General features: G+C 42.1%; 1 protein-coding gene across 1 annotated transcript in view; it reads right to left on the bottom strand.

Moving 5' to 3' along the window:
* Positions 1-9,531, bottom strand: part of LOC135237291 (B-cell receptor CD22-like) — a 78,095-nt gene extending 68,564 nt beyond the window's left edge. Inside the window, exon 1 of the mRNA XM_064304323.1 lies at positions 9,166-9,531. The gene's annotated coding sequence lies outside the window, so the exon portion shown is untranslated. The remainder of the gene's footprint in view (positions 1-9,165) is intronic.
* Between the last annotated feature and the right edge of the window lie 457 nt (positions 9,532-9,988).

Genomic DNA, 9,988 nt, shown 5'->3' with positions numbered 1-9,988 from the left:
TTTGACCGCATATTCAAAATCCTTGTATTTAAAAATGCAGCAATGTTTTAATTCATTTTTTGAATTCTAATTTCTGGTGCGTGATAAACTTTTGCATAATATTCTCTGTTTTGACCTGGTGTTTTTTTTTTGCATGCTGCTTACTTTTTGAACCCAAAATGAACTACAATTCTGTGTTAAGGTTTGCACATTAAAACTTTTTTGTGCTAAAGGGTCAAAAAATCACAAAAGAATTAAAAGGGAGCAAAATAGGGGTCATCTAAACTAAAAACATTTTTTTTTTTACTTTAAAGAAAGCTCTAAATGAACCTAGACATTTTTTAGTAGACTTTTAAAATTTAAAATCAGAATTTGATTATTTTGAACAGTAAATCCACACCTGTAAAACTTAACAAATGTTCAATCTTTATTTAATATTTATTAAATATTTATTTAATCTTTATTTTAACCAGCAGTCCCCCCATTCTGATTGATCCTTTTGAACATAAAATACAGAGTAACCCATTAAGACAGTTGCCAATGAAGTTACAAACAACAAATGTGCAGTGAGACAATAGTATAATAGAAATTAAAGAGCACAGCAGAGGCTAAAAACAGGAGCATACGTCAGTCCCTGAGTCATGAATTCCATGTTTGAAATCAGTAATTGATATTAGTCTTTCTCCTTTAAGCTTTTCAGCAGACTGTTTGAACCATAAGATGCAGAATGGCTGAAAACCAGCTTTCCAAATTCAGGAGAGAGACAAGGGACTTTTTCAAAACGTATCACATCCCTAGAGCACAATGTAACATTCTTTGGAAGTCCATGAGGATGCAATTTTGATTTGGTGTTCTCAAAAACAGACAGCAGCCGAATTTACACGACAACCTATGGCATACAGTCATTAAAGCACAAGAGATGCAAGTGAAGTGTACAAAAATAGTCATTCTGTAAAAAGAATGAAAAATGAAAAAAACCAAATTCTATTCTCTAGGATAAATACTAAATAAACATCTCTGCAAGTCTTAGGACAGATAGATAGAAATTACCCTCAACATTCGGTGTTTTTTTTTTGTTTTGTTTTTAAAGCAAAAATAAATCAGCTTTAAAAAAAACACAACATGCTCACATTTTTAATTAGCCCCTGAATCTGGTCTGTTTCCATCTTCAGGGTTCTGGTAATCATCGTTCTCATCTTGTGTAGTCCCTGTGTGTTTCTGATGCTTGTTTTTTACCTAACATATACAGCACACACACACACGCAGGTTCATGGTTATTTAAAGGAACACCTTAGTGCACGACATGGCATAGTCTCAGGGCAGTGCCTATGTTCATATGAAGAGGAAACAGTGGAAAGACAAAACCTTTTTTATTACAAAATTAACTCTGCATAAACTCGTAAAATTAACAAATATTTACAATTATGTATGCATTCTTTGAATTTTAACAGTGAAGCCACATATCCTCTGACGAGAAGCCAATTTATAATCGCCTCTCTTCATTGCCAATGAGAGACAATTCTTTGCCTCTGCAAGGCATGTTGGGATAGCTAGCGACAAGAGGTAAGAAAACAAAGTGACCAGTGTGATAACCAATCAGATTAAAGATCTGACTTGTATATTATCCCCCATTTAAAATTTTATAATGCCCGCAAGCGATCGATTGTGGGAGCGAGAGCGATGCCAAGTGAACTTGTTGGAGGATCAGTGGATTCAGCCTTAGTCTGAACATTCACTGTGATGGCTTAAGACTTACATTTCTTGAAAAGAACAAATGGCTCTTGCATGACTCTACAGAGCACTTCAGGTGAGTCTGGGAGGTCTTCACCTCTGTTTGGACTGAGTGATTAAAGACAAATGCAGATCTAATCCTATCTTTACTACACACAACTCTGATACTGAGGGAATCTGCATACATTTAATTTTCATAAATATGAGTTTTCATAAATATGAGCGTAGTGGCGCCCCCTGGTGTAAATTTCTCTGTATCACACTTGCTCACCTGCAGCACGTCATAGTCAGGGCTGATGTGGGGAGCTGCAGACTGGCGTATGTGTCCCCGTCCCTCCCTCCCTTTAAAAGAAAAGACACACAGATGGTGTGAATGTAAAATAGAGTTGAAATCAGGCTGAGCTGCAGAGTGTTTCAGAAGAGGAAGAAGAGGAAAGGATGGTGAGACTCACCTTCAGTCTTCTAGAAAACCTGGAGACATGGAAATCAGAGTAGAGAGAGAATGTGTTATTGCCTCTGCTTATCCAGCATGTCTCTGTAAACCACATGCATCTATTGGATGGGATAGTTTTAACTTTTAATATATTTTACTGAAAGCATAATTGCCTCTCAGTATCTGGTCAGAGACTATGGTAATGATATATTTTATCAGCAGTAAGATCAAGATGACTACCTTTTATTTTTGTGGATACAGAATCCAACAGTCAGCACATACAGACAAATCATTCCTATGATGATAATATGTAACAGTGGATTGAAATTTAATCCTGAAAAAAAAAACATGATGATTTTAATCTCATTCATGCCTAAAAGACTTATTTAAAAGACAGGGCCGGCTCGTGGCATAAACGATCTATGCGGTTATTTAGGGCCACAACCGCTAGGGGGGGCCACACGACCACGAGGGGGGTGCCACACGATCCAATATTTATCTAAGGTAAATAACGATATTTTCCTAATTACGTTATACATCCCCTATTCTGCAACTAGAGCTATAAATTAAATGGAATGGCAACAGAACATTTCATAACAATATAATGTAAGGAGGATTTCACCAAGCGAACTGCCCCCCCCCCATCCCCCCAACACCCCCCTCGACAGAATCCAACAGCACCCCCCCACCCCCCGCTCAACAGAATCCAACAGCACCCCCCCACCCCCCGCTCAAACAGATTTGTTTAGGGCCACCAAAATCCTAAGGCCGGCCCTGTTAAAAGACATCATCAGACTTCACTCGTTTACAGATATACAACAGTGAAAATGTGTTTTAGAATCAGGGTAAGAACTTCATCTCCCAATTTTAAACTATTCATAAAAGTCAGAGTACTCTGCCCCTCTAATTCTATTTAATCAAATTCAGGTCTTACAGATTCTAGATGCACAACTTCATACAAAACCAGAGTAAGAGAGTCTGTGGACTGTGTCCGATAAAGTAGAAACAACGTCATAAACAGAACTGGAAACCTACAGAATTGTAGGTCATAGTGAAATAAACAACACATCTCCACTGGATTAGTCAGGGTGCAGTAAAATGTTGGTAACACTTTAATGAGCTGTCTGTCTGAATGTATGACCTTCAATCTTATTGAATCAAATATCGTTGATAGATTCCACCCCAAGGTTAAAGGGGAACTTTCCATGAACATCAAATTTTAATGCTATGCTGGAGTTCAAATGTTAACGTTTTATTGATGTTCATATTTTTTATTAACATGACTGATCAGTAATGAATCAATATTGCCCATAGTTCATAATTGCTGATTTGCTTTGTTGTGTGTGTGTGTGTGTGTGTAAACATAAAACAAATGATGATTGGCTAAGATGAACCTGAAACTGTCATGGTCCTGTGTTCTTGTCTGTGTTTTCCCCGTTGGGCCGCCAGATGGCGGCACTTCTGTTTTGTGTCCTGCTCCCCCCTGTTAATTGTATTATTGTTGTCTTGTTATTCTATCATTGTTCCCACCTGTGTCTTGTTATCCCCTCCTTTTTTGGTTTGATTGTTTTTTGAGTTCACCTGTGTCCTGTTACCCCTGTCTATTTATGTTCTCTGTTCCCTTGACTCGGGTGCTGGTTCCTTGCGTTTGTTCTGACTTGTGTTTGCTCCAGAGATCTGTTTTGTTCCTGACCTATGTTTGTTCCCGAATTCTGTTTGTTGCAAACCGTATGTACCTGCCTGTGTTTGTTTCCGATGTTTCAGACCCTTTGTACCTGCCTGTGTTTTTTTACCTGTTTGTGTTTGTTCCCGACATCTGTTTGTTTCACCATATCTACCTGCCTGTGTTTTGTTTGACCTTTCCTTGTGCTCTGCCTTTTCGTGTTCTGCCCTGTCCGTGTTCTGCCCTGCCCGTGTTTGTGAGTTCCTCTTGTTTTCTGTTTTATTTCGATTTTTTATGAGTTTGTGTTTTTGCCCATTGTGGCCTTGTTTGTTCCCTGTTTGTTTGCCTGTTGTTAGTAAAGTCTTTGTTAATTTTCCCCTTTTTGAGTTTCGTGTTTTTTTTCCACTCTGCGCCTGGGTCCCAGCACCCGTACCGTGACAGAAACACCATGTGATGTGATATGAACGTTAGAAATGCTCAAAGGGACTACCCCTCTGTGGGGTACTTCTGACCACACACCTTGCTGTGTGAACTGCCTCCCCTTCTGCAGAATACAGAATACCGATTGTTTACATGGATTTGTCCACTGATAAAATGATTTGGCTTGAAAAGTGCGAGTTACAATATTTTGATTCTTCAGGTCGTGAATTTCCATCCTCCTGAAAGTACCTCTGAATTTCTGAGCCAAGCTGCCACATTCACTCTTTGTGTCATAGAAACATGTGGAGTTTTAGAGGCGTGTTCTGGATGTGGGACAGGGACACATCTACATGAGCCAAAAGTTTAAAAATGATGACTGCAGCAGTGGGGTTGAGTAATATAATACAATAACATGGAATTACAGTGAAATTTCCCTTCACACTGACACTGACTTTATAGGCCCCAGTTTCTCTTACTTTAGAATGAGCTGCATTATGAAGCATATCATCATCATGGCACCAGCACTGGCACCTGCACCAATCAGCAGTGAGATAATGCCAAAACCTGCATGAAGGATATGTCAGTTACATACCGAAAAACAGACTTCAAAAAATATATGTATATGTTCACATAATTACAGTGGAGACACAGCCTGCAAAATGTATAGCATTCTTTCCATTCTCTCTAAGATAATACATGCATTATTACTTTAGTAAATATCCACTAATAAATGAATGAACTTATGAATTACTGAAATAATTATTCAACCATGTATGCATTTGAAGAATGCTATTGTGAGGAACATAAAAATTGTTGTATTCTAGAACCTGCCGTTCAAAAGCTTAATGTATTCCAAAAACAAAATGGAACAAAATACATTTTGCGTGGGATATCAAATGAACCCCTGCCCACCAATAAAATGACCTAAAAATAATGTCACTTGCAGGACGAAAAGAAGAAAATATATTCGCACAGTTACAGCGTCATCAACAGTACTTTTACAAACCCTTAAGTAAAACCATCAAAATCTGCACCTCTGTATATTAGTGTGTGATGTATAAATATGTTAAAAAAGAGAAATGTGCTTCCATTTACCTGAGTGTTGCTGTGGAGACGGGAGGTGGAGCTGAAGGCTGGAGTTGCCGAGAGTGTTGGTGCTGACGCAGAGGAGAGTGGGCGTGTCTCCCTGTGATTGGCGCATGGTGAGGGAGCTCCTCAGGCCTGTGTTCCCCAGCTGCTCCTCCCTGATGACTCTCTCAGTAGAGTTAGTGACCCGCAGTCCAGACACACGCCACTCCATGCTGGGAGAGGGATTCCCACGGCTCTCACAGGAGCAGCTCATCTCTGCTTCAGTTCTGCTGCAGCTCCCAGAGCCAGAGATCTGAGGCATGTCTGAACACAGGATCCACAGTTACAAACAGCACAGCTGCACACATATAACAATAATATGATTTATACAATTATATAATAGATGCAATGAACATACATATCACATTCAGCTGTACAGTTGTTGAGTTCTCCTTGCCATGTTCATTCTGTGCTTCACAGTAGTACTGTTCACTGCCACTGAACTCAGTCACATTGAAGGTGAGATTCTGTCCAGTTCCTACAGTGTTCATCTCTGTCCCATTCACTTTATACCAGGTGTAGTTCTGCACTGCTGGGTTGGCATTACTGCTGCAGGTCAGAGTCACAGAGCTGCCCTCTAACACTGAACCAGAGGGGCTGACTGACACTGAGGTGTTCTTAGGAAGATATGAAATAAAAATATTTGTCCTTTAAAACTCAATGCAGCAAGCTTTCCTATTGCTAATGAAAAATCAACAGTTTATGAAAAAAGCACAACCAATTGCAAGTGCTTTGAGACATTACACTGAAAATAAATTGTACTTGTAAAATGGAGCTAAAAATAAACTGCCCAAGCATTGTCATATTTCGTTCCTTACGCACAATCAAAATTACCTTTAATTTTGAAATGTATGGAGAAACACAACTAATTGACATTGCTCGACCCCTACTGCCAAAAAATGGTTTCTACTGTTTTTTGTTGTTGTCATGTACAAATAATGGAAAGGTGGAAAAATCATTAGATTTGGATTTTAGGAGAAAAGTTGGCCTTTCAAATCATTTCACATTTTTTTTTCCCATGGGCATTTAGCAGATGTCCTAATCCAAAGAAAGTTAATCAACTTTGGCTTTTTTACATTGTACCTATTTATATATATATTGTTGTAGTCTGTATTCCCGGTCACTTGTCTCCCCAGTACTGTCTCTGTGTCTGTGTTCCCTGAGCTGCTTCACTCCCCTGTACTTGTGTGATTTCACTATTCGGGTGGTTCCGGGTTTTCGTGGTTTCCCCCCTTCTTTCCAGTCTCGCTTTACTTACTTCCTGCTTATTTCTAGTTTTACTAATTTCTACTAATCCCTACTAACTTATAGATTGTAAAGTACTAACCTCACTAATGTACTAACGTGAATATTACTAATGGACTAACACACACTAGTTTTGAGTTTTTGATAGTTTAGATCACTATACTAATACATTAACCAGTCTCCCCTTTTCCATGCTGCGCTGTAGCTCCGCCCCTTTTCTTTCTAGCCTGCTCTAACGCTGAGTTCTGCAATTGCCTGCACCTGTCTCTTGCTCTGACTGCACCTCTCTCTCTCTGCACGTGTTTTACCTGCTTCACCCAGGCCGTCTATTATCATTGTTGTCTATGTGATTCCAGTCCGCGTTTTGTCAGTCCCCTGTCATTGAATTAGTTTTCCTAACGTTCTTCACCTGGATGTTGTTTGTTACTCCTCCCTTACTCACTTAACCCCTCCTTGATTGTTATCTTCCCCAGTGTATAAATGTCAGTCTTTTCCACCTGTTCAGTGTCAGAACGTTGATCGAATTCATTGTGCTGATTGTTAGTAAGCCTTTGTCTATCGAGATTCCTGCGACACCCCTTTGTACGACTTCGAGTTTGCCTGCCCCTTTTGGTTTTGTTTGCTTCTGGTTTGACCTTCGCTTTGCTTTGACTTCTCTTTTGCCTGTCCCTTTGTACCTTCGCCACTCTGATCTCCTGGTTTTTGACTTTTCGCCTGTTTTTTCACTATTCTTTTGGAAACTCGATTCGGCACCGTACTCTCTCTGATTACCTGGCTTCGAACCTCGGACTGAATAAAGACAACGTTTTTTGGATTTCCCTGGTCTGCGTGTGGGTCCTTACACAGAACATCACATATATACCCCATCCTCAAATCAGATGACCCCCATGTGGGGTTGTGACCCACATTTTAGGAATTGCTGATTTACCCTTTAATTTAAAAACATGTTTTAAAATATTATCAAAATGAATTTATTTAAAATGTATTATTTTAGCATTTCGTATTAGTATTTTTTCTTTAAATTAGTGTTTTAGTATTTCACAAGGCTTTGCCTCCTTAAACTATTGATCATGAAAAAAAGCAAGTTGTGTGTTTTGGCTTTTTGAGACATGGGCTGTACAGCACTCGAGTTAATCAGTTCTTAATCAATCAGAATTTACTTAATCAATGGTTAAACAACTTACATAACGTCTACACAGAGAGCACTGGGACTCTAAATACAGCACTCACACAGGACGTCTACACGGAGAGCACCGGGACTCTAAATACAGCACTCACACAGGACGTCTACACGGAGAGCACTGAGACTCTAAATACAGCACTCACACAGGACGTCTACACGGAGAGCACTGGGACTCTAAATACAGCACTCACACAGGACGTCTACACGGAGAGCACTGAGACTCTAAACACAGCACTCACACAGGACGTCTACACGGAGAGCACTAGGACTCTAAATACAGCACTCACACAGGAGGTCGACACGGAGAGCACTGGGACTCTAAATACAGCACTCACACAGGACGTCTACACGGAGAGCACTGGGACTCTAAATACAGCACTCACACAGGACGTCTACACGGAGAGCACTGGGACTCTAAATACAGCACTCACACAGGACGTCTACACGGAGAGCACTGGGACTCTAAATACAGCACTCACACAGGACGTCTACACGGACAGCACTGGGACTCTAAACACAGCACTCACACAGGACGTCTTCACGGAGAGAACTGGGACTGTAAATACAGCGCTCACACAGGACGTCTACACGGAGAGCACTGGGACTCTAAATACAGCACTCACACAGGACGTCTACACGGAGAGCATTGGGACCTTAAATACAGCACTCACACAGGACGTCTACACGGAGAGCACTGAGACTCTAAATACAGCACTCACACAGGACGTATACACGGAGAGCACTGGGACTCTAAATACAGCACTCACACAGGACGTCTACACGGAGAGCACTGGGACTCTAAATACAGCACTCACACAAGACGTCTACACGGAGAGCACTGGGACTCTAAATACAGCACTCACACAAGACGTCTACACGGAGAGTGGTGGATTTTTGAGCGCTGATGATGTTCTTGGCCTGGCACGTGTATTCCCCGCCGTCGCTTGCACTGATATGCTCCCATTTGAGGTCTCGCCCGCCAGACCGTCCGTTAGAAGGCACGGGAACCTCGGTCCTTCCTGGAGCCCTCTGTCCACCAGGCTCTGTAATCACGCGGAACCAGGTGTAGCCGTCGGGCTCAGGACGGGCGTTGGTCTCGCAGGTGAGGGTCAGGCTTTCGCCGGCCTTCACCCCTCCCTGACAACAGCTGGCCTTAATCTTTGTGCCTCTGGGTCCATCTGGGGAAAAAAAGGGAATACATTATTTGTTTACCAAATACACTGGCTAGGCAGGACGACATGAACAGGCCGATCCTGGGATGGACGGCCTGCGCTCGACATCGAAACACTCTCGTGTTCTTGTGTTCTCGCGTTCTCACGTTCTGGCGTCTCTATGTTGCCGCCGTTCCACTGAGCATGACGTGAGCAGCAGCGGCGGACTCACAGTTAACGGTGATCGTAACCTCCGGGGAATCCCCCGAGCCCGCGGAGTTTGAGGCTTTGCAGCGGTAAGAGCCTCTGTCCTCGGGTCGTACGGCCGGGAAACGGAGCACTGGGCCAGTTTCGCCCAGGGCGGTGCGGTCTCTGTACCAGGAGTATGACCGCACGCTTGGATTGCTGCTCTGGACCTCGCAGGTCAGGCTGACTGCAGCTCCTTCATAGATCCCCTCCCATGTCCTGCTCGCCGTTATCCTGACCTCTTTTGGAGCGTCTAAATAAGAATGCAGATTTGTCTGTGGTGATTTGCAGATCGTTTCAGGGTGCTTACAGATGCATTATGTGCTGGTCCACTGGATTTAATCAACGCTTTCGAGTTAATCAGTTCTTAATCAATCAGAATTTACTTAATCAACGGTTAATCAACTTACATAACGTCTACACAGAGAGCACTGGGACTCTAAATACAGCACTCACACAGGACGTCTACACGGAGAGCACTGGGACTCTAAATACAGCACTCACACAGGACGTCTACACGGAGAGCACTGGGACTCTAAATACAGCACTCACACAGGACGTCTACACGGAGAGCACTGGGACTCTAAATACAGCACTCACACAGGACGTCTATATGGAGAGCACTGGGACTCTAAACACAGCACTCACAGGACGTTACACGGAGAGAACTGGGACTCTAAATACAGCACTCACACAGGACGTCTACACGGAGAGAACTGGGACTCTAATTACAGCGCTCACACAGGACGTCTACACAGAGAGAACTGGGACTCTAAATACAGCACTCACACAGGACGTCTGCAGGAGAG

This window comes from Anguilla rostrata, chromosome 1 (assembly GCF_018555375.3).
Source record: "Anguilla rostrata isolate EN2019 chromosome 1, ASM1855537v3, whole genome shotgun sequence".
Classification (NCBI taxonomy): Eukaryota; Metazoa; Chordata; class Actinopteri; order Anguilliformes; family Anguillidae; genus Anguilla; species Anguilla rostrata.
This window is presented reverse-complemented; position numbering and strand designations above follow the sequence as displayed.